A 25,865-nucleotide genomic window follows, 5' to 3' on the forward strand; every position below is an offset into this window, starting at 1 on the left:
CCCTAGTTCAGTGCACTTTCTAAATTTGGAAACTTCCCGATTTAGAAAGTCCACTACAATGTTCGCCTATTCTTTTCCTTTTCTTATTCTCATTCGTAATTCCAAATTACGAATGTTGGACCCAATTGTATTGACTTCCAATCATGCAAAGATAAACTATTTTATCTCTGACCGTTTATTCAAAGATCTCATGTGCACGAGCAGTGTGACCCTCGATGGTTCAGGTGTAAGCTAGCCGTGGGCCCACAACCATTTGTGGTCAAAACTCGTCCCTTAGAGTTACAATTAAGATGAAGCTCGTTTCACCTTAATCACCCAACGAATCAAGATTGGCGTCTAGCAACTACGCGTCATGATTCCCTAGATACAAATGAAGTGCCTGCAAGAACCTTCAGATATAGTTAACGTACAGTACGGTCCCTTCGATACATATGTCCCGATCGAACTGGAGGCATTGGTTCATCGAGACCTCTTTATATGTTCGATGACGGTGCGATCGTTCCAAGTGTTGTAATCGTCACGTGCATGACTTAGAGAATCGAATTCTCTAATCATCACTTAGTCAGCTCTGGCCAGAGACTTAGAATGATTACAAACTTTCAGAACACACAGGACATCCAAGACTATTCTAGCGATCGAATCCCCGACTACAATGCACAGACCTCCCACTAGATTTCGGACTGCACGAACACTGGCCCTTGGGATGGTCCTCGGTGGAACTCAGGGACAGGTCACGATACAGCAGGTCCTCTAGTGAAGTCACGGTGATGTCTAGGTCATAAGGACTAATGGTGTACAACTATACCATAGATATCTCTACTCGATTATTGGGAACCACTTAGAGATTTCTAGGGTGAGGGAGTTCAGTGAACTCGTCAACTTAAGAGCACCCACTTATGCATGCCGATATCACAATACCGTTTACTGATGAGATGCAGTACACATACACTAAGTGCTAGTCTTAATGGGAAAGGCCGATATCCTCATTAGTGGCGTAACCCTTCGACTAGGAACACGTTTAACAGTTATAATACTTAAGTAAATATCTCACGATCCTAAAGATCAATTACCAGTACTTGTAATAACTGTAAGGACTATATCTATGCTTGTGACAAAGGGACAAAGATATAGAATGCCAAGGTGTTTTATCATTAATACGAATAAAGGTTCGTTTATTACAATAATAAATACGAAAGACCACAGCCACATGTTGGCTTGTTGGTCACCTACTCTAACAAGGCAGCCCCGCACACCAGCTCAGCCGGTGCCGGAAGTCTGAAAATTTTCCGACCTTAAAAACATAATAAAAAATACGAGGACATAGGAAATTGAATTTGCCACGGTGGTTGTCGGGGCCGTTTGGTCAGATTTCAAGAATTGCTCCGAAAACGTCGGGAGCGATTAGGTTGGGCAAGGCAGCCCAGCACACTGGCTGGGCCAGTGCCGAAAGTCTGAAAAAAATTTCGACACGAAAAAATTAATAAAAAATACGAGGACGTAGGAAATTTAATTTGGCAACGTGATTGTCGGGGCCGTTTGGTCAGATTTATAGAATTGCTTCGAAAATGTTGGGAGCGACTAGTTTGGGCAAGGCAGCCCCGCACACCAGCCCAGTCGGTGCCGGAAGTCTGAAAAATTTCCGACCCGAAAAACATAATAAAAAATACGATGACGTAGGAAATTGAATTTGCCACGGTGGTTGTCGAGGCCGTTTGGTCAGATTTCGAGAATTGCTTCGAAAACGTCGGGAGTGACTAGTTTGGGCAAGGCAGCCCCGCAGACCGACAAGGCCGATGCCGAAAGTCCGAAAATTTTCCGACCCGAAAAGATAATAAAAAATACGAGGACGTAGGAAATTGAGTTAGGCACTCTGGTAGTCGGGGCCGTTTGGTCCGATTTCGAGAATTGCTTTGAAAACGTGAGGAGCGAATAGTTTGGGCTAGGCAGCCCCGCACACCGTCCTAGCGGGGTGCCGCACACCAGCTGGGCCGGAGCCGAATGTCCGAATATTTTCCGACCCGCAAAAAAATAATAAAAAATACGAGGACGTAGGAAATTGAATTTGACATGGTGGTTGTCGGGGCCGTTTGGTCAGATTTCGAGAATTGCTTCGAAAATGTTTCGAGCGACTAGTTTGGGCAAGGCAGCCCCGCACACCAGCAAGGCCGGTGCCGAATGTCCGAAAAATTCTGACCCGAAAAAAAAAATAAAAAATACAAGGACGTAGGAAATTGAATTTGGCAATTTGGCACGGTGTTTGTCGGGGCCGTTTGGTCAGATTTAGAGAATTGCTTTGAAAACGTCGGGCGCGACTAGTTTGGGCAAGGCAGCCCCGCACACCGGCTTGGCCGGTGCCGAAAGTCCGAAAATTTTTCGACCCGAAAAAAATAATAAAAAATACGAGGACGTAGGAAATTAAATTTGGCATGGTGGTTGTCGGGGTCGTTCGGTAATATTTTGAGAATTGCTCTGAAAACGTCAGAGCGACTAGTTAGGGCAAGGCAACCCCGCACACCATCCCATCGGGTGCCTCACACCGGATGGGCCGGTGCCGAAAGTCCGAAAATTTCCCGACCCGAAAAAATAATAAAAAATACGAGGACGTAGGAAATTTAATTTGGCACTGTGGAAGTTGGGGCCGTTTGGTCAGATTTCGAGAATTGTTTTGAAAACGTCGAGCGACTAGTTTGGGGAAGGCAACCCCGCACACCGTCCCAGTGGGTGCCGCACATCGGCTGGGCCGGTGCCGAAAGTTCGAAAAATTTTCGACCCGAAAAAAATAATAAAAAATACGAGGACGTACGAAATTGAATTTGGCATGGTGGTTGTCGGGGCCGTTTGGTCAGATTTCGAGAATTGCTATGAAAACGTCGGGAGTGACTAGTTTGGGCAAGGCTGCCCCGCACACTGTCCCAGCAGGTGTCGAACAATGGCTGGGCTGGTGCCGAAAGTCCGAAAATTTTCCGACCCAAAAAAATAATAAGAAATACGAGGACGTACGAAATTGAATTTGGCATGGTGGTTATCGGGGCCGTTTGGTCAGATTTCGAGAATTGCTCCGAAAACGTCGAGAGCGACTAGTTTGGGCAAGGCAGCCCCGCATACTGGACCAGCCGGTGCCGGAAGTATGAAAATTTTCCGACCTGAAAAAAAAAAATAAAAAACACGAGGACGTAGGAAATTGAATTTGGCACGGTGGTTGTCGGACCGTTTTGTCAGATTTCGAGAATTGCTCCGAAAACGCAGGGAGCCACTAATTTGGGCAAGGCAGCCCCGCACACCGGCCCAGCCGTTGCTGGAAGTCTGAAAAATTTCCGACCCGAAAAACATAATAAAATATACGAGGATGTAGGAAATTGAATTTGGCATTGTGGTTGTCGGGGCCGTTTGGTCAGATTTTGAGAATTGCCCCGAAAACGTATGGAGCGACTAGGTTGGGCAACGCAGCCCAGCGCACCGGCTGGGCCGGTGCCGAAAGTCCAAAAATTTTCCGACACGAAGAAAATAATAAAAAATACTAGGACGTAGGAAATTGAATTTGGCACTATGGTTGGTGGGGCCGTTTGGTCAGATTTCGAGAATTGCTTTGAAAACGTCGAGCGACTAGTTTGGGCAAGGCAGCCCCGCACACCGGCTGGGCCGGTGCCGAAAGTCTGAAAATTTTCCGACCCGAAAAAAATAATTAAAAATACGACGATGTAGGAAATTGAATTTGGCATGGTGGTTGACGGGGCCGTTTGGTCAGATTTTGAGAATTGCTCTGAAAACGTCGGAGCGACTAGTTAGGGCAAGGCAGCCCCGCACACTGTCCCAGCGGGAGCTGCACACCGGTTGGGCCGGTGCCGAAAGTCCGAAAATTTCCCGACCCGAGAAAATAATAAAAAATACGAGGACGTACGAAATTGAATTTGGCATGGTGGTTGTCGGGGTCGTTTGGTCAGATTTCGAGAATTGCTATGAAAACGTCGGGAGCGACTAGTTTGGGCAAGGCAGCCCCGCACACTGTCCCAGCAGGTGTCGCACACTGGCTGGGCCGGTGCCGAAAGTCCGAAATTTTCCGACCCGAAAAAATAATAAGAAATACGAGGACGTACGAAATTGAATTTGGCATGGTGGTTAGCGGGGCCGTTAGGTCAGATTTCGAGAATTGCTCCGAAAACGTCAGGAGCGACTAGTTTGGGCAAGGCAGCCCCGCACACCGGACCAGCTGGTGCCGGAAGTATGAAAATTTTTCGACCTGAAAAAAATAATAAAAAATACGAGAACGTAGGAAATTGAATTTGGCACGGTGGTTGTCGGACCGTTTTGTCAGATTTCGAGAATTGCTCCGAAAACGCCGGGAGCCACTAATTTGGGCAAGGTAGCCCCACACACCGGCCTAGCCGTTGACGGAAGTCTGAAAAATTTCCAACCCGAAAAACATAATAAAATATACGAGGACGTAGGAAATTGAATTTGACACTGTGGTTGTCGGGACCGTTTTCTTCAGATTTCGAGAGTTGCCCCGAAAACGTCTGGAGCGACTAGGTTGGGCAACGCAGCCCAGCGCACCGGCTGGGCCGGTGGCGAAAGTCCAAAAATTTTCCGACACGAAAAAAATAATAAAAAATACAAGGACGCGGTTGTTGTCCGGACGGTTTGGTTAGATTTCGAGAATTGCTTCGAAAACGTCGGGAGCCACTAGTTTCGGCAAGGCAGCCCCGCACACCGGCTGGGCCGGTGTCGAAAGTCCGAAAAGTGTCTGACCTGAAAAAAATAATAAAAAATACGAGGACGTAGGAAATTGAATTTGGCACTATCGTTTGTGGGGCCGTTTGGTTAGATTTCGAGATTGCTTTGAAAACGTCGAGCGACTATTTTGGGCAAGGCAGCCCCGCACACCGTCCCAGTGGGTGCCGCACACCAGCTGGGCCAGTGCCGAAAGTCTGAAAATTTTCCGACCCGCAAAAAAAATAATAAAAAATACGAGGATGTACGAAAATGAATTTGGCAGGTGGTTGTCAGGGCCGTTTGGTCAGATTTCGAGAATTGCTCCGAAAACGTAAGGAGCTTCTAGTTTGGGCAAGGCAACCCCGCACACCGGCTGGGCTGGTGCCGAAAGTCTGACAATTTTCCGACCCGAAAAAATAATAAAAAATACGAGGACGTAGAAAATTTAATTTGGCATGGTGGTTGTCGGGGCCGTTTGGTCAGATTTCGAGAAATGCTCCAAAAACGTCGGGAGCGACTTGTTTGGGCAAGGCAGCTCCGCACACCGACAAGGCCGGTGCCGAAAGTCCGAAAATTTTCCGACCCGAAAAAAATAATAAAACATACGAGGACGTAGGAAATTGAATTTGGCACAGTGGTTCTCAGGGCCGTTTGGTCAGATTTCGAGAATTGCTTTGAAAACGTCGGTAACGAGTAGTTTGGGCAAGGCAGCCCCGCACACCGTCCTTGCAGGTGCCGCACACCGACTGGGCCGATGCCGAATGTCCGAAAATTTTCGGACCCGAAAAAAATAATTACAAATACTAGGACGTAGGAAATTGAATTTGGCACAGTGGTTGTCAAGGCCATTTGGTCAGATTTCGAGAATTGCTTTGAAAACGTGGGGAGCGACTAGTTTGGGTAAGGCAGCCCCGCACACCGTCCCAGCGGGTGCCGCACACCAGCTGGGCCTGTGCCGATAGTCCGAAAATTTCCCGCCCGAAAAAATAATAAAAAATACAAGGATGTACGAATTTTAATTTGGCACGGTGGTTGTCGGGGCTGTTTGGTTAGATTTCGAGAATTGCTTCGAAAACGTCGGGAGCCACTAGTTTGGGCAAGCCAGCCCCGCACTCCGGCTGGGCCGGTGCCGAAAGTCTGAAAATTTTCCGACCCGAAAAAAATAATAAAAAATACGAGGACTTAGGAAATTGAATTTGGCACTGCGGTAGTCAGGGCCGTTTGGTCAGATTTCGAAAATTGCTTTGAAAACGTCGAGCGACTAGTTTGGGCAAGGCAGCCCCGCACACCGTCCAAGTGGGTACCGCACACCTGCTAGGCCAGTGCCGAAAGTCCGAAAATTTTCAAACCCGAAAAAATGATAAAAAATACTAGGACGTACGAAATTGAATTTGGCACAGTGGATGTCGGGGCCATTTAGTTAGATTTCGAGAATTTCTCCGAAAATGTGGGGAGCAACTAGTTTGGGCAAGGTAGCCTTGCTCACCGGCTGGGCCGGTGCCGAAAGTCCGAATATTTTCCGACCCGAAAAACATAATAAAAAATACGAGGACGTAGGAAATTGAATTTGGCACCGTGGTTATAGGGGCCGTTTGGTCAGTTTTCGAGAATTGCTCCGAAAACGTCGGGAGCGACTAGGTTGGGCAAGGCAGCCCAGCACACCGGCTGGGTCGATGCCGAAAGTCCGAAAATTTTTCGACCCGAAAAAAATAATAAAAAATACAAGGACATAGGAAATTGAATTTGGCACGCTGGTTGTCAAGGCCGTTTCGTCAGATTTCGACAATTGCTTCGAAAACGTTGGGAGCAAATAGTTTGGGCAAGGCAGCCCCGCACACCGGCTGGGCTGGTGGCGTAAGTCCGAAAATTTCCCGACACGAAAAAAAATAATAAAAAATACGACGACGTAGGAAATTTAATTTGGCAATCTGGTAGTCGGGGCCGTTTGGTTAGATTTCGAGAATTGCTTTGAAAACTTCGGAAGCGATTAGTTTGGGCAAGGTAGCCCCGCACACCGTCCCAGCGGGTGCCGCACACCGGCTGGGCCGGGGTGCCGAAAGTCCGAAAATTTTCCACCCCGAAAAAATAATAAAAAATACGAGGACGTAGGAAATTGAATTTGGCACAGTGGCCGTCGGGGGCGTTAGCTCAGATTTCGAGAATTGCTATGAAAACGTCGGGAGCGATTAGTTTGGGCAAGGCAGCCCCGCACACCGTCCCTGCGGGTGCCGCACACTGTCCCAGCGGGTGTCGCACACCGGCTGGGCCGGTGCCGAATGTCCGAAAATTTTCCGACCCAAAAAAATAATAAAAAATACGAGGACGTACGAAATTGAATTTGGCATGGTGGTTATCGGGGCCGTTTGGTCAGATTTCGAGAATTGCTCCGAAAACGTCGGGAGCAACTAGTTTGGGCAAGGCAGCCCCGCACACCGGACCAGTCGGTGCCGGAAGTCTAAAAATTTTCCGACCTGAAAAAAATAATAAAAAATACGAGGACGTAGGAAATTGAATTTGGCACGGTGGTTGTCGGACCGTTTTGTCAGATTTCAAGAATTGCTCCGAAAACGTCGGGAGCGACTAGTTTGGGCAAGGCTGCCCCGCACACCGGTCCAGCCGTTACTGCACACCGGCCCAGCCAGTGCCGAAAGTCCAAAAATTGTCCGACCCGAAAAAAATAATAAAAAATACGAGGACGTAGGAAATTGAATTTGGCACAGTGGTTCTAGGGGCCGTTTGGTCAGATTTCTAGATATGCTCCGAAAACTTTTGAAGCGACTAGTTAGGGCAAGCCAGCCCCGCACACCGGCTGGGCCGGTGCCGAAAGTCCAAAAATTTTCCGACCCGAAAAAAATAATAAAAAATACGAGGACGTAGGAAATTGAATTTGGCATCATGGTTGTAGGGGCCGTTTGGTCAGATTTCGAGAATTGCTCCGAAAACGTCGGGAGCGACTAGGTTGGGCAAGGCAGCCTAGCACACCGGCTGGGTCGATGCCGAAAGTCCCAAAATTTTCCGACCTTGAAAAAAATAATAAAAAATACGAAAACGTAGGAAATTGAATTTGGCAAGCTGGTTGTCGGGGCCGTTTGGTCAGATTTCGAGAATTGCTTCAAAAACGTAGGGAGCATATAGTTTGGGCAAGGCAGCCCCGCACACCGGCTAGGCCGGTGCAGTAAGTCCGAAAATTTTCCGACACGATAAAAATAATAAAAAATACGAGGACGTAGGAAATTTAATTTGACACTTTGGTAGTTAGGGCCGTTTGATTAGATTTCGAGAATTGCTTTGAAAACGTCGGGAGCGATTAGTTTGGGCAAGGCAGCCCCGCACACCGTCCCAGCGGGTGCAGCACACCAGCTGGGCCAGTGCCGAATGTCCGAAAATTTTCCAAAACCAAAAAAATAATAAAAAAGACGAGGACGTAGGAAATTGAATTTGGCATGGTGGTCGTCGGGGCCGTTAGGTCAGATTTCGAGAATTGCTATGAAAAGGTCGGGAGCGACTAGTTTGGGCAAGGCAGCGCCGCACACCGTCCCAGCGGGAGCCGCACACCATCCCAGCGGGTGTCGCACACCGGCTGGGCCGGTGCCGAAAGTCCGAAATTTTTCCTGCCCGAAAAAATAATAAATAATAGGAGGACCTACGAAATTGAATTTGGCATGGTGGTTATCGGGGCCATTTGGTCAGATTTCGAGAATTGCTCCGAAAACATCGGGAACAACTAGTTTGGGCAAGGCAGCCCCGCACACCAGCCCAGCCGGTGCCGGAAGTCTGAAAGTTTTCCGACCCGAAAAACATAATAAAAAATATGAGGACGTAGGAAATTTGAATTTGGCACAGTGGTTGTCAGGGCCGTTTGGTTAGATTTCGAGAATTGCTCCGAAAATGTCGGGAGCGACTAAGTTGGGCAAGGCAGCCCAGCACACCGGCAGGGCCGGTGTTGAAAGTCTGAAAATTTTCCGACGCGAAAAATAGGATAAAAAATACGAGGACGTAGGAAATTGAATTTGGCACGGTGGTTGTCGGGGCCGTTTGGTCAGATGTCGAGAAATTTTCCGAAAACGTCGGGAGCGACTAGGTTGGGCAAGGCAGCCCAGCACACCGGCTGGGCCGGTGCCGAATGTCCGAAAATTTTCCGACCCGAAAAAAATAATGAAAAATACGAGGACATAGGAAATTGAATTTGGCACAGTGGTTGTCGGGGCTGTTTGGTCAGATTTCCAGAATTGCTTCGAAAACGTCAGGAGCAAATTGTTTGGGCAAGGCAGCCCAGCACACCGGCTGGGCCGGTGCCGAAAGTCCAAATATTTTCCGACCCGAAAAAAATAATAAAAAATACGAGGACGTAGGAAATTGAATTTGGCACTGTGGTAGTCGGGGCCGTTTTGTCAGATTTCGAGAATTGCTTTGAAAACGTCGGGAGCGATTAGTTTGGGCAAGGCAGCCCCGCACACCGTCTAGCGGGTGCAGCACACCGGCTGGGTCGATGCCGAAAGTCCGAAAATTTTCCGACCCGAAAAAAATAATAAAAAATACGAGGACGTAGAAAATTGAATTTGGCACGCTGGTCGTCGGGGCCGTTAGGTCAGATTTCGAGAATTGCTATGAAAACGTCGGGAGTGACTAGTTTGGGCAAGGCAGCCCCGCACACTGTCCCAGCGGGTGTCGCATAACGGCTGGGCCAGTGCCGAAAGTCCGAAAATTTTCCGACCCGAAAAAAAATAATAAAAAATACGAGGACGTAGGAAATTGAATTTGGCACAGTGGTTATCGGGGCCGTTTGGTCAGATTGCGAGAATAGGTTCGAAAACGTCGGGAGCAAATAGTTTGTGCAAGGCAGCCCCACACACTGGCAGGGCCGGTGCCGAAAGTCCGAAAATTTTCCGACCCGAAAAAGTTATTAAAAATACGAGGACATAGGGAATTGAAAGCCAAATATTACACAACATCCTTCATTAACGTGTGAACATATTTATTTCCAGTTAACTCAATGGGCACAAGGGGACGCATTAGCACTTCAAATAAAAGTTAACATGAGGTTCTCGATACATTTAAGAATTGTATTAGGGAGCTTAGTGCATGCCATGGTATAAATGGGAGTACTTGCAAGAACACAATTTTACAAGCGTAAGGTTCCCAGCAAAAAAAAGAAGATTTTGATTTCCAGCCGTCAAGTTTGTTGCGTATGATTCTGAGAAGATGTTCGAAATGTTCGATCCTAGCTCTTTCAATCATAATGGGCATGCCAAAATAGTGTAATGGAAACTGTTGCCTTTTGATTCCACTTTTTCTTTCGATAAAATGATTTCTCCGATGAGCTCGTTTGCAAAAAAAAACTCCACATTTGTTTTTATTAGTAAATTGGCCAGATGGAAGCTTGTACGATGCCATAACCATAATCCAATTTTAAGTGATAAATTGGACCCGTTAGTAAACAATAAAATTCCGTCCGCATAATAAAACAAATGCGAAATCAAATTCCTGTCTTCCAAACTTATAGGGACGCATCTTATGCTCTTCAATTTTCCTATTAAGGTTAAATGAAAAGATTTACTACGCCATCATGAAAAGCATTGGAGATAAAGGGTCATATTGCCGCACACACCGAGAAGATTTTAAGTTTTCACGTTCAGACCCATTAATTCAGAAAGAGTACCAGATGTTACAAAAATTCCGATAAATAAGATCACATGCAAGATGAGAAAATCCAAACAAGCGCATAGCCCGAGCTAAGAATCGCCACTCGAGTCTATCGTAAGTTGTAGCCATGTCAATGTTAAATACCACATTGTTGAAAATTAAACTTGAATAAATTAGTCAAACTAATAATTATTAGTTGTGTGAATTTGTGTAAGTTCATGTACATAGGAATTGTAAGTACATAATATATTTGGACATTCATCTTCCAAAGTATCTAGAGAGTCTAATTCTTGGTCAAATAGATTATCTAATATAATAGTCTAGAATTGTCTTTCTCTTGTATAAATAAGAGTGTCCATCATCACTTTGTGTGTAAGGAAAATAATCCGAGAACAAGAAATATAATTGAGAGTACATAGTGTTGATTGAGTTGGGATTCCATCTTTCTCCTTTGCACTACAAAAGTTTTTTTATTTACATAGGAACCCACCTTCTAACACACATGCCCCCATGACCATTCCAGTTAATGTCGTCCCTAATCATTTCTTGTGCATGGGTAACATGAGTAGCTATGTTTTTTCCTTGACAAAGTCAGCTTGTTTTTCATCAATAAGCTCTAGAAGCCGGTTTTCAAATTGCGAAGCCCAAATTGCATAAACTAGTTAGACGGTGATCACTTAGATTTGTAACGTCAGATTTATTTGGGATTAACACCAGCATATATAGTAGATGTTATATCTTTGGGTAAATTAGTCCCTTTAAAAAAATCCACAATAAATGCATATAGATCATCTTTAATAGTATCCCAACAATTGACGTAAAAATGACCCGTAAAATCTTTCTTTTCGGGCGAGGTGTATGGATTAAGATCTTTATTTCCTTTGTTATATTCCAAGTCTCATGTGTATATTGATTTCAATTGCCTTGAAGTTTTTGATCCATAATTCATATTTGATCTTGATCTAGAATTCACATCGCCAAAAACGCCAATTCCACCCCATTAGAGCTTAGAGCTTTCTAGGCATGTAATAAATTATTATGAAATGTTTGAGCAGGAGATCCCAATACCTCTTTTTTCCATGGTGATTCCATTACTTGTTTTAACAAGTCACGATGAGGCCAAATGTGTGAATGTGTTGAAGGATGAAAAATGTGATGTGCTTGGACGTCTTATCTTTGAAAGACATACATAGAGGCGAGTGGTCTTAGAAAATACATTCAAGATGTGTCAACTGCATGTGTAGAAATACTAATAGTTATCAATCTAGTCGTTCCCAAATAAAGGGTTGATTATCTTCGATTATTATACCATGTGAATTGGTTACCCACCAAATCGGCATCCAAAAGACCAACTAATTGTATAAAAAATTTTTGGAAATCATAAATATTGCGATTATGAAAGGAGAGACCCCTTTCGTCTCGGTCCTATCTGCTAATAGTGTTAAAATCACCTCCATCAACCAAGGTTCTCTATCGATGAGCAGCTTGCATAGACAAAAGTAACACTATTTTGTATAGCAATTCTAGCAGTGATTGCTTGACTAGACGAGCTGACTGAGTCAAACACTAATATCATTTCTCCACAAAGTCCAAATATATATCGTTGTAAGAAGTTTTGAGACCTTAATCGGGAAGCCAATTTATTTAGAACAATAATCGCACGCTTTAGGTTCCGAAATAACTAACAACTCCATTTGATGTTTATGAATGATTTTTTTAAAATGATTAACTACCTCGGGCTTCTATGCACCTCTAACATTCTAAATTAGGCAAGCTAAAGATTTTTGTTGGAACTTCTTGTTGGGGATCGTGCATGTATAATTAACGGACTTCTTTCATTCATAAATCATTCAAATAAGAATGAAGTCCATTAATTATTTGCCATCTAATTTGTGTTCCATTAATTAAACTAATTTAACGATTAAATTAAATAATTAATCCAACACTATTCTTTGAATTCAAATTAAATTAATGGATCAATTATCTAATTGGGTTTAATTGATAAATAATTTCAAAAATTAAAAATCAATTAATTTTAATATTAATCTCAGAAAATCAATAAAAGAATTTTTTTTTTTTTTTGTTGTCGCTGACCGGACCGGTCGGACCGGTTCGACCGGGCCGGTTCGGTCAGCTGAAAAACAGCAGCAAAAATCGAATTTTTTTTTTCAAAATTAAAAATTTTTATATTTTCTGAAATATTCAAAATATTAATTAATATTAAACCACCCAATTTGATAACACCAAAAATTCAACAATTCGAAGCATGCTTTCGAAAACGATAAACACGTTGACAAATAAACGATTTACCCGTGGCTCTGATACCACTGTTGGGGATCGTGCATGTATACGCAGCGGAATTTAAAAATTTTATATCGAACTAGTTTCGATTACATGCAAAACTAATCATATAGTCAACGTACCTTAACGCTTCCGCCATACATATGGTAATTTTCGATTTAATTGAAAAATACATAAAACCGAAAATCATGAAACATGCTTATTCATCATTTAATGAAATCGAAACATGTAATCACATATTACTCATAATCGTAAATCATAATTCATACAAAACATGCTCGAATTAATTTACGAAAGTGTCGATTCATTTACCTCTTGTAGCGTGCGATTTCGACGAATCGAAATCAAGAACCAATCACGTACAAGCTGGTATATACCACTCCTAGGGGCTGCAGGAACACTACCAAACGGCAGCTGGACCGAAGGTGTGGCGACGGCGGCGCGTGCGTGACGACGGCGGCGGCGCGTGGGCGGTGCAGCGGCGATGCGGCGATTCCGTCGGGGCAGCAACTCCTCTCCAATTAGGTTTCACCTCGAATAAACGGATCTCCCCCTACTGTAGCACTAGATACAAAGGGGTTAGATAACAAAGGGAATACGATAGTGAAAGAAGAGGAAAAACCGGCGGATTCCGCCGAAGATCGGCGGTGGCGCGGCGGAGATGCAACGGCCGAGAGGAGGGGCTGAGCGGCTAGGGTTTTGTGCTGAAAAATCTGATCTCAAAACTCCTTTTGAGGTCTATTTATACCTAGGGTTTTCAACCCTAGCGGGCTTAAGTCATTGGGCTTGACCCACTGATGCATTAAGCCCATTCCCTTTACGGCCTCGTTTCTAATAAACGATCGTCCACAAAATTATATTTGTGACGAGCTCAAAGTCCTCGTCGATACGAGTGCCTCTTCGAAATTTCCAATTTCCAAAATTGGAAACTTCCACTTTAGTGTACTTGCTAAATCGGGAAACTTCCCAATTTAGAAAGTTCACTAAATTCCGCATTTCTCTTTCTCTACGTTTATTCCGACTCGTAATCCACAATCACGAATCTTGGACTCAATCATATTGACCTCCAACTTTGCAAAGATTAACATATTAATCTATGCTCATTGTTATCAAGGATCCATGTTACACGAGAAGTGTGACCCTCAATGGTTCAGGTGTATGCTAGCCGTGGGCTCACAACTCTTTGTGATTCGAACAACACATTGTTCTTATACGAACTCCTCCCAAGAGTCCCGATTAGAGTAAAACTCATTTTATCTAATCCCGATCAAATCGGTGCCCATCGAATCAAGATTGGCGTCTAGCAACTACGCATCATGATTCCCTAGATACAAATGAAGTGCCTGCAAGAACCTTATGATATAGTTAGCGTACAGTACGATCCCTTCGTAGCACATGTCCCGATCGAACTAGAGGCATTGGTTCACCCAGACCTCTTATAAAGTTCAATAACCGTGCGAACGTTCTAGGTATTATAAATCCGTTCGTGTGCGACTTAGGGAAACACATTTCCCTAATCACCCCACTATCAACTCTGGCCAGAGATTCCATGGATTATAAACCGTCAGAACACACAGGACATCCATGACTACTCAAGCGCTCGAATCCCCTACTACAATGCACAGACTTCACACTAGATTTCGGATTGCACGAACGTTGGCCCTTGGAGCGGTCCGCGGTGGGACTCAGGGACAGGTCACGATACAATCGGTCCTCTAGTGAAGTCACGGTGATGTCTGGGTCTTAAGGACTAATGGTGTACAACTATATCTTAGAAACCTATTACTCGATGAATGAGAACCACTTATAGATTTCTAGGGCGAGGGAGTTCAGTGAACTCATCCAGAATGAGCACCCACTCAAGTATGCCGATGTCACAACACCGAGGACTGATGAGACGCAGTACACATACACTAAGTGCTAGTCTCAAAAGGGAAAGGCCGGTATCCTCATTATTGGCGTAACCCATCGACTAGGAACAAGGTTTAACAGTTACATTACATTGCTGAGTTATCTCACGATTCTACTAGATCAACTCACAGTAATAGAGTAACTCGTTAGGACTATATCTATGCTGCTTGCATGGGATAACAGATATAGAATGCCAAATAAGATATTTTATTATTACGAACGAAAAACGATTGTTTTATTACAAAGAAAAGAGAGAGACCACAGCCACAAGTTGGCTTGCCGGTCACCTACTCTAACAATCTCCCACTTGACCTAAAGCCAACTACTCATAAATCTAAGTCCCATCGACTCTCGATGTTTCTCGTGGACTGATCCTGACAATGGCTTGGTGAAGGGATCTGCAATATTGTCCTCCGAGGTGACTCTGTCTAGCTTGACTTCACCTCTCTCTATGATCTCTCGGATCACATGGTATTTTCTCAACACGTGCTTCGACTTCTGATGAGCTCTTGGTTCCTTAGCTTGCGCTACGGCTCCGTTGTTATCGCAGTACAGCCGTACAGGATCGCTAGCGTTCGGAAATACACCCAACTCTTGGATGAATTTCCTAATCCATGACCCTTCCTTTGAAGCATCTGATGCTGCAATATATTCAGCCTCGGTGGTGGAATCAGCCATTGTGCCTTGCTTGGAACTCTTCCAACACACGGCACCCCCGTTGACTTTGAATATATACCCCGAGTTTGACTTCGAGTCATCCACGTCCGATTGAAAACTAGAATCCGTGAAGCCTTCTATTTTCAACTCGGTATCCCCATAGACCAAAAACAAATCTCGAGTTCTTCGCAAGTACTTGAGAATGTCCTTCACAGCCTTCCAATGGGCTGGGCCGGGGTCGGACTGATATCTGCTTGTGACGCTCACAGCATACGCAATATCAGGTCGTGTACACAGCATGCCATACATTATGCTTCCTATAGCGGATGCATAAGGTGTCCTTTTCATCTCCTCGATTTCCATTTGCGTTTGAGGACGCATGGATTTCGAGAGACGAACCCCATGTGACATTGGCAAGAATCCCTTCTTGGATTCTTCCATGCTAAACCGTTTAAGAACGGTGTCTATGTACATGGATTGGGACAAGCCAAGCAATCTCCTCGATCTATCTCTATAGATCCGTATTCCCAATACGTAGGATGCTTCTCCCAAATCCTTCATCAAGAAACGTGTGGATAACCATACTTTAGTCGACTGCAACATCCCTACATCATTCCCAATGAGTAGTATGTCATCAACATAAAGTACAAGGAAAGTCACTGCACTCCCACTAACCTTCTTGTAGACACAAGGTTCCTCCGGGTTTTTCACAAATTCAAACTCTTTGATAGTTGTGTCGAACCTTTTGTTCCAACTACGGGATGCTTGTTTCAATCCATAAATGGATCGCTGGAGTTTGCAAACCTTTTGCTCATCTCCAGAAGATATGAAGCCTTCCGGCTGCGCCATGTAAATTTCTTCCTCAATGTCCCCATTAAGGAAAGCGGTCTTCACATCCATTTGCCATATCTCGTAGTCATACCACGCAGAAATGGCCAGCAAAATCCTAATGGACTTAAGCATAGCAACTGGAGAGAAGGTTTCCTCATAGTCAACTCCTTGCTTTTGAGTATAACCCTTCGCTACCAATCTAGCCTTGTAGGTCGATACCTTTCCATCTACTCCAATTTTCTTCTTATAGATCCACTTGCAGCCTATGGGAACGATTCCCTCGGGTGGATCTACCAAGGTCCATACCTTGTTGGAGTACATAGAGTCCATTTCGGATTTCATGGCATTAAGCCAATGTCCCTTGTCTGTATCCGATACAGCTTCGTTGAAAGTTCTAGGATCACATCCTTGGTCAACTTCATCAACGAGGAATAACCTATCGGGCGCTCTCCGAACTCTTTCGGATCTACGCAGCGACGGTTTAGGAGGTATGTTAGTGGTTTGTTGAATTGGTTCATTATCTGATTGTTGTGCTTGAACTTCAGATTGTGGTTCTCGAACTTCTTCGAGATCAACTACATTGCCCTTTCTATCTGATAGAAATTCCTTCTCAAGGAACACGGCATTTCTCGAGACGAACACCTTTGCCTCGGAAACATAGTAGAATTCGTATCCCATGGAATCCTCGGGATACCCCACAAAATAGCATAGGTCGGATTTTGTATCCAACTTATCTCCCACTAGCCGCTTCACGTAAGCGGGACAACCCCATATCCTAATATGTTTAAACGTGGGTTTCTTGGAGTGCCAAAGTTCATAAGGTGTGGAGTTAACTGCTTTGGTATTAACCCTATTCAGCAAATACACGGCAGTTAGGAGTGCATGACCCCACAGGTATGCCGGTAGCTCGGTGAACCCCATCATAGATCGAACCATGTCTAACAGTGTTCGATTCCGACGTTCGGAAACTCCATTAAGTTGAGGAGTTCCAGGAGGAGTCCATTGAGACAGAATCCCATTCTCTTTAAGATAGTCTATAAACTCAGTACTCAAGTATTCGCCACCACGATCGGATCGTAGTTTCTTAATACGTCTACCGAGTTGGTTTTCTACTTGGTGTCTAAAATCTTTGAACTTTTCAAAAGTTTCAGACTTATACTTCATTAAGTATACGAAACCATACCTAGAATAATCATCGGTAAAGGTAACGAAGTAGTTAAAACCACCCCTAGCACTAACGCTTAGTGGACCACACACGTCTGAATGAATCAAATCCAAAAGACCCTCGGCCCGCTCCATCTTCCCTTTGAAGGGAGTCTTGGTCATTTTTCCTTTAAGGCAGGATACACAAGTTTGAAGTGATTTAACGTCCTCCAAGGAGAACATTCCTTCACTAACAAACTCGTTCATCCTTCTCAAGGAAATGTGACCTAGTCGAGCGTGCCAAAGTTGTGCGGGGTTAAGACTTATATCTTTTCGTTTTGCTGATATAATGTTAATAGGTATTTCACTTGGATTCAGTTCATATAAGTTGTTTATAAGTTGTCCCTTACAAATCATATTTTGTTCCTTTTGTATAATGCAAATCGAATTTCCAAAAACAAAAGTAAAACCTTCATTATCCAAAACAGGAATAGAAATAAGGTTTCGAATAAGTGACGGAACAAATAAACAATTGTTCAAAACAATGGAAAAACTAGAATCCAAAACAGAAAGATAAATTGTCCCAATGGCTTCAGCAGCAACTCTTGCTCCGTTGCCCATTCTTAGGTAGGTCTCACCCACATTAAGCTTCCTACTTCTTGTCATGAGCTGCAAATCATTACAAAGATGTGAGCCACAACCAGTATCCAATACCCAAGCAGAAGATTTAACGGACAAGTTAACTTCAACTAAATACGTACCCTTTTCAGAACGTTTCTGATCGAGGTAAGCCTTGCAGTTGCGTCGCCAATGGCCCTTCTTTCCACAATGATGGCAAGCGTCATCAACTTGCTTGGTGACCTTGTCATTCTTCACTCCGCTCGACTCGCCCTTCTCAAGTTTCTTGCTCGGGCCGAAACTCCTTTCTTTCCTTTTCTTCTAGAAAGAACCTTTCTTCACAGAAGGAGCAACTAGGAGAACAGATTTCTCCTTCTTGATTGTGGACTCATAGCTGACCAACATGTTCAACAACTCATCCAATGGTGGATCGAGCTTGTTCATGTTGAAGTTCACTATGAACGATTCATAAGAACTAGGAAGGGACAGTAGGATCAAATCCACCGAGAGCTCGGCCGGGAGGGTGACATCAAGGTTCACCAGCTTCTCAAGGAGAGTGATCATCTTGAGACCGTGCTCGTGGACCGAAGCCCCTTCACGCAGCCTCATGGTGATCAACTCCTTGGTAGCTGAGTACCTCGATGCCCTAGTATTCTCACTGTACATGCTTTCAAGATGGTGCTTGATATCATAAGCATGCACGTGAGACTCATACTTCCTCGCGAGCTCTGGCACCATGGATGCTAGCATGTAGCACCTCGCATGGAGGTCGTCCTTCTTCCATGCCTCGAAAGTGGCAGTCTCGTCAGCAGTAGCAGTCGCAGGAAGAGCAGCGGGGGGACGTTCATTGAGCACATAGAGACGCTCCTCGACTTGGAGCACAAGTTTCAGATTGCGAAGCCAATCCAAATAGTTTGGACCGGTGAGTTTGTTTTGGTCGAGGATTGAGGAAAGGGGATGTTTGGACATTGTTGCTGAGAAAATTTTAAGAAGACGATAATTAGAGTTTGGTTCGTAATAATCGTTACAATTAAAATTTTGGACTTTTATGTTTTAATTGTTCTCCCACTAATTTTATCGAATTCCACCACCCTCTAGCAGACAATCGAGAAAACTTGTTTTTCTTTAATGGGCTTTAGGTCCAATAGCGCTAATGTAACCCGTAGTTAATCTATCCCGATTACATAAGCCTAAAGGTAGAGTACTATCAATCACATCACTATGTGACCCTAAAGATCGATTTACCTCACACTTGATAATGACCTAAGTTAATCTAGCGAATATCAAAATCTTCGTGTGTCAAGTCTAGCCTACCAATATGAGATGTCATGGATCCAACTATATCAAACTAATGCAATCCCTAGTTAATCTAGCCGACCACATTAATCCAACATAATTTTATCTATGACCGTATCTCCATCTAATGTCAATTAAATTACAGCTTATCCCACAATAGTACTCCCCGCTAACACGGCTTACTGCACTATTATGAGAGGCTACACATAATTTAATTGTTGGTAGAAGGAAAGAAAAATTCAACAATTTGGTTTTTCTTTATAGCTTGATAATTATTCTTGATTAAGAATGAGGGATTTTGTTTATTAAATCTTATTAGCTCATCGGAAGTTTTAGGTTATGATCGTTTGTGATTCCTACAACTATGTTCTCTAGGTATGTGGAAACGTATATTGATCCTAAGAGAGACATACGATCATCATCGTACTTAATCACAATTATTCATCTCATGAATTAATTAATAAATACGATTAATTGCAAATATAATTAACGGACTTCTTTCATTCATAAATCATTCAAATAAGAATGAAGTCCATTAATTATTTGCCATCTAATTTGTGTTCCATTAATTAAACTAATTTAACGATTAAATTAAATAATTAATCCAACACTATTCTTTGAATTCAAATTAAATTAATGGATCAATTATCTAATTGGGTTTAATTGATAAATAATTTCAAAAATTAAAAATCAATTAATTTTAATATTAATCTCAGAAAATCAATAAAAGAATTTTTTTTTTTTTTTTTTTTTTTTTTGTTGTCGCTGACCGGACCGGTCGGACCGGTTCGACCGGGCCGGTTCGGTCAGCTGAAAAACAGCAGCAAAAATCGAATTTTTTTTTTCAAAATTAAAAATTTTTATATTTTCTGAAATATTCAAAATATTAATTAATATTAAACCACCCAATTTGATAACACCAAAAATTCAACAATTCAACAAATCGAAGCATGCTTTCGAAAACGATAAACACGTTGACAAATAAACGATTTACCCGTGGCTCTGATACCACTGTTGGGGATCGTGCATGTATACGCAGCGGAATTTAAAATTTTTATATCGAACTAGTTTCGATTACATGCAAAACTAATCATATAGTCAACGTACCTTAACGCTTCCGCCATACATATGGTAATTTTCGATTTAATTGAAAAATACATAAAACCGAAAATCACGAAACATGCTTATTCATCATTTAATGAAATCGAAACATGTAATCACATATTACTCATAATCGTAAATCATAATTCATACAAAACATGCTCGAATTAATTTACGAAAGTGTCGATTCATTTACCTCTTGTAGCGTGCGATTTCGACGAATCGAAATCAAGAACCAATCACGTACAAGCTGCTATATACCACTCCTAGGGGCTGCAGGAACACTACCAAACGGCAGCTGGACCGAAGGTGTGGCGACGGCGGCGCGTGCGTGACGACGGCGGCGGCGCGTGGGCGGTGCAGCGGCGCGTGCGGCGGTGCAGCGGCGATGCGGCGATTCCGTCGGGGCAGCAACTCCTCTCCAATTAGGTTTCACCTCGAATAAACGGATCTCCCCCTACTGTAGCACTAGATAAAAAGGGGTTAGATAACAAAGGGAATACGATAGTGAAAGAAGAGGAAAAACCGGCGGATTCCGGCGAAGATCGGCGGTGGCGCGGCGGAGATGCAACGGCCGAGAGGAGGGGCTGAGCGGCTAGGGTTTTGTGCTGAAAAATCTGATCTCAAAACTCCTTTTGAGGTCTATTTATACCTAGGGTTTTCAACCCTAGCGGGCTTAAGTCATTGGGCTTGACCCACTGATGCATTAAGCCCATTCCATTTACGGCCTCGTTTCTAATAAACGATCGTCCACAAAATTATAACAAAATTATATTTGTGACGAGCTCAAAGTCCTCGTCGATACGAGTGCCTCTTCGAAATTTCCAATTTCCAAAATTGGAAACTTCCACTTTAGTGTACTTGCTAAATCGGGAAACTTCCCAATTTAGAAAGTTCACTAAATTCCGCATTTCTCTTTCTCTACGTTTATTCCGACTCGTAATCCACAATCACGAATCTTGGACTCAATCATATTGACCTCCAACTTTGCAAAGATTAACATATTAATCTATGCTCATTGTTATCAAGGATCCATGTTACACGAGAAGTGTGACCCTCAATGGTTCAGGTGTATGCTAGCCGTGGGCTCACAACTCTTTGTGATTCGAACAACACATTGTTCTTATACGAACTCCTCCCAAGAGTCCCGATTAGAGTAAAACTCATTTTATCTAATCCCGATCAAATCGGTGCCCATCGAATCAAGATTGGCGTCTAGCAACTACGCATCATGATTCCCTAGATACAAATGAAGTGCCTGCAAGAACCTTATGATATAGTTAGCGTACAGTACGATCCCTTCGTAGCACATGTCCCGATCGAACTAGAGGCATTGGTTCACCCAGACCTCTTATAAAGTTCAATAACCGTGCGAACGTTCTAGGTATTATAAATCCGTTCGTGTGCGACTTAGGGAAACACATTTCCCTAATCACCCCACTATCAACTCTGGCCAGAGATTCCATGGATTATAAACCGTCAGAACACACAGGACATCCATGACTACTCAAGCGCTCGAATCCCCTACTACAATGCACAGACTTCACACTAGATTTCGGATTGCACGAACGTTGGCCCTTGGAGCGGTCCGCGGTGGGACTCAGGGACAGGTCACGATACAATCGGTCCTCTAGTGAAGTCACGGTGATGTCTGGGTCTTAAGGACTAATGGTGTACAACTATATCTTAGAAACCTATTACTCGATGAATGAGAACCACTTATAGATTTCTAGGGCGAGCGAGTTCAGTGAACTCATCCAGAATGAGCACCCACTCAAGTATGCCGATGTCACAACACCGAGGACTGATGAGACGCAGTACACATACACTAAGTGCTAGTCTCAAAAGGGAAAGGCCGGTATCCTCATTATTGGCGTAACCCATCGACTAGGAACAAGGTTTAACAGTTACATTACATTGCTGAGTTATCTCACGATTCTACTAGATCAACTCACAGTAATAGAGTAACTCGTTAGGACTATATCTATGTTGCTTGCATGGGATAACAGATATAGAATTCCAAATAAGATATTTTATTATTACGAACGAAAAACGATTGTTTTATTACAAAGAAAAGAGATAGACCACAGCCACAAGTTGGCTTGCCGGTCACCTACTCTAACACTTCTAGCAATCAACCTGGTTTGTTGATCACTACGAGGTACTATCTTTCTTTCAATTTTTTGTATTTTTTTACGAGCCTCCGGAACTTTAGATGTCAGATCCCTATCCAATTAGGAGAGAGAGATTGCTCACGTGTATCATCAGCTATATCCTCCAAGTGATACTTCCCCCCTCTGGAAGTAGTGCCTCAAAAGAATTGAATGTGGATATGATGGTAATTTCACCGATAGCCACTACTCTTTATGTACTCCAATTTTTGTTGTTGTTGTTGTCCTAACAGTATTCTCTTTGATCAGGTCTACAGATATGTGCTCATCGATAATGTTCGTGACCGGTGGAACCGTAATCACTAGAGCTTGTAATGGTTTGAACTTTGAAGGATTCATCTACTGCCACGAAATTGGAGGAGTCTTCAGCTATTGGCTTTTTAATAACCTTTTTTCACATTAATTCACGATTCATGCCCATCAAATCTATTGTGAGAGTCAAATTTTGTTAGATCTCCAATAAGGAATTCGTGGCGGACAGCGCGTGCCCTCGGCGTGCCTCAGCAACTGCGCGCTCCCGGTGCTGGCCAGCGGGCTCCCCATTCGACCCGTCTTGAAAGACGGACCACGGAGTCCGACATGTGTGCGAGTCAACGTGCTAGTAAACCCGCAAGGCGCAAGGAAGCTGACTAGCGCGATCCCCCTCGAGGGGTGCAACGCCGACTGACCTTGATCTTCTAAGAAGGGTTCGAGTGAGCAAACCTGTCGGGACCCGAAAGATGGTGAACTATGCCTGAGCGGGGCGAAGCCAGAGGAAACTCTAGTGGAGGCCCGCAGCGATAATGACGTGCAAATCGTTCGTCTGACTTAGGTATACGGGCGAAAGACTAATCGAACCATCTAATAGTTGGTTCCCTCCGAAGTTACCCTCAAGATAGATGGAGCTCGAGCGCGAGTTCTATCGGGTAAAGCCAATGATTAGAGGCATCGGAGGCGCAACGCCCTCGACCTATTCTCAAAATTTAAATAGGAAGGACGGTGCGGCTTCTTTGTTGAGACGCACCAGGGAATCGAGAGCCCTAAGTGGGCCATTTTATGTAAGCAAAACTGGCGATGGGGAATGAACCGGAAGCCGGGTTACGGTGCCCAACTGCGCACTAACCTAGATCTCATAAAGGGTGTTGGTCGATTAAGACAGCATGACGGTGGTCATGGAAGTCGAAATTCACTAAGGAGTGTGTAACAACTCACCTGCCGAATCAACTAGCCCCGAAAATGGATTGCGCCAAAGTGCGCGACCTATACCCGGCTGTCAGGGCAAAACCCTGGGCGTGAGCCCGGGCGGAGCGTGTAGCACCCCCCTTTATATCGGGCGACAAATCGAACCGGTTTATAGGAATTCTATATACTTAGCGAAAGCAAAGGATCACTTTGTAAATATTGAAACATTGGAATGGGGCGAAAATGCAATTTTCAAAAATATCTTCCTTTGGGTATTGAAAACTTTGCACTTTCGGAAAACTTTCTTAGGTTGTTCTTTGCCGAATAGAGGTTTCATTCCAAAATAAGTTTCAAGAGGAGGTTTTTCATTCGAGTGCTACAATATCACTATCGGTTTTCGGTTCGAGAATAAATCAGAGTTTGGAAAGGTTATTTTGGTGAATAATTCGGAAATTACAAATGGAGGCATAAGAAAATAGAAAATTACGAAACTTACTATATCATAATAGGGTTTAAGTACGATTCATAATGAAAATGAGTTCAAAAGGTACGAAATTGTTACGGTTTAAGATTACACCACCAAAAGAAAACAACCAAAAGCTTCTAGCATCGTTCATAGGTCCTCGTACGTCTTCCAAAAATTCCGGGCAAGACCTCGATCCACTACTCGACCTATCCCGGTTGAGGATTACTACTACCTGCAATTAAAAGACATCTATATGAGCTATAAAGCTCAGTAAGAAATCCGAGTAATATCGAACTTTGGAAATACGTTATATATATTATATAATATTGTATACCCACTCTTACCCACGTTCCGTACAACAACACAATGCAATCGGTCAAGTCACACATCTCACGAAAACACATCATTTAACAAAATCACGTAATTATGCAAAATGACTAAAATGCCCTTTTTTTGAAAATCATGAAAAACACATTTTTCGTTTTATCGGATCCGTGAAAGATTAATTGATGTACCCGAGTAATAAACCTGTTATGAGCCCGTTTTCACTAAGTGGAATCAAACCACTACACACATCATCCTAGTTGGATACCAGCCCACTATATCCGAGTTGTTTATTACCCGATATTCCATTAATCTTTCAAAAAAAAAAAATCAGTTAATGCAACTTTTTCGAAATAATGCTATAACCCACACATGACATCACAAATATCAATCAAGTGCCACAAAATAACACAAATCTTACAATTTACCACATAATTGTAAATTGGGCAAAATTACCAAATTTACACACATAAACACACATTCGCACACGGCACACACACCATGCACAATCAGCACACACACACACCCACACATTTTCAGCACACACACATGCAGCCAACATATTAAACTTCACTATTTAGTCATCAAGGCATGCTTAAAACAAATACCCCTTTTCTCACATCTCATTTGATGAACTTATTACAACTTCTATGTAATAATTCATTTTCACAACCTCTCACAGCCATTAAACCACATCCATAATACCAAAAATAACAAAACTCATCACTCATAACCATTAAATCAAAACATAGACATTAAAACACAAAAAATATATCAATGTCATGCAAATGATCCAAATTTCGAAAAGATAGCAAACTAATTCCAAAAATCTTCAAATTAAATCCTAGAACTCCTAACTGACCCAAATTTCAGATTCCGAAATCATTTTAAATTTTTACAAAGTTTCGAATTTTCTTGAAATTAAAAAGCCGAAAATTTAATTTTTCTTTAAAAAAAATCAAAACCTCTAATATAACCTTAATTACTTTGAAAACCTTTGTAAAGGAAACTTTTCCCCACTTAATACTTACTGAAAAACAGATCCAAACTTTAAAAGTGAGAGAAGTTTCGGAAATTGCAGTTTTAACCCAAAAGTTTCAAGATTTATACATGCAACCACACTAGAAGTTCAATTTCCCACTTTTTCATGAAAAACCCCTAACAAATCTGAAATTCCACTTTACTAGATGCAGAAAATGAAGTTGAAAAGTCACTTTATACAGAAATTTCGGAAATTACACATTTTACCCCAAAGTCTCCAGATCTACACATGCAAGCCTACTAGAATTTCAAAATCAACTTTTCTTACAAAAATATTCTTTAAATCCGAAATTTTTGTTCAATAAATGCTGGAAAAAAGTTTTGAAAACACTTTTCGGACTGACTTTACAAAAATTACAGATTTGACCCAAACTTTCGAAGATCTACACATGCAACCACAAAAAGTTAAAAATTCGTTTTTCTTGAAAACCTTTCTTTGAAATCTGAAATTTCTAATGATTTTGGCCAATAAAAGTTGTATCTAACCACTA

General features: G+C 42.9%; 1 pseudogene; it reads left to right on the forward strand.

The window, feature by feature from the left end:
* Positions 1 to 22,950: 22,950 nt before the first annotated feature.
* LOC148772881 (25S ribosomal RNA) lies at positions 22,951 to 23,705 on the forward strand (annotated as a pseudogene; the record flags this gene model as incomplete).
* Between the last annotated feature and the right edge of the window lie 2,160 nt (positions 23,706 to 25,865).

The sequence above is a fragment of the Erythranthe guttata genome, chromosome 1 (genome assembly GCF_056151865.1).
Source record: "Erythranthe guttata isolate IM_541 chromosome 1, IM_541, whole genome shotgun sequence".
NCBI classification, from domain to species: domain Eukaryota; kingdom Viridiplantae; phylum Streptophyta; class Magnoliopsida; order Lamiales; family Phrymaceae; genus Erythranthe; species Erythranthe guttata.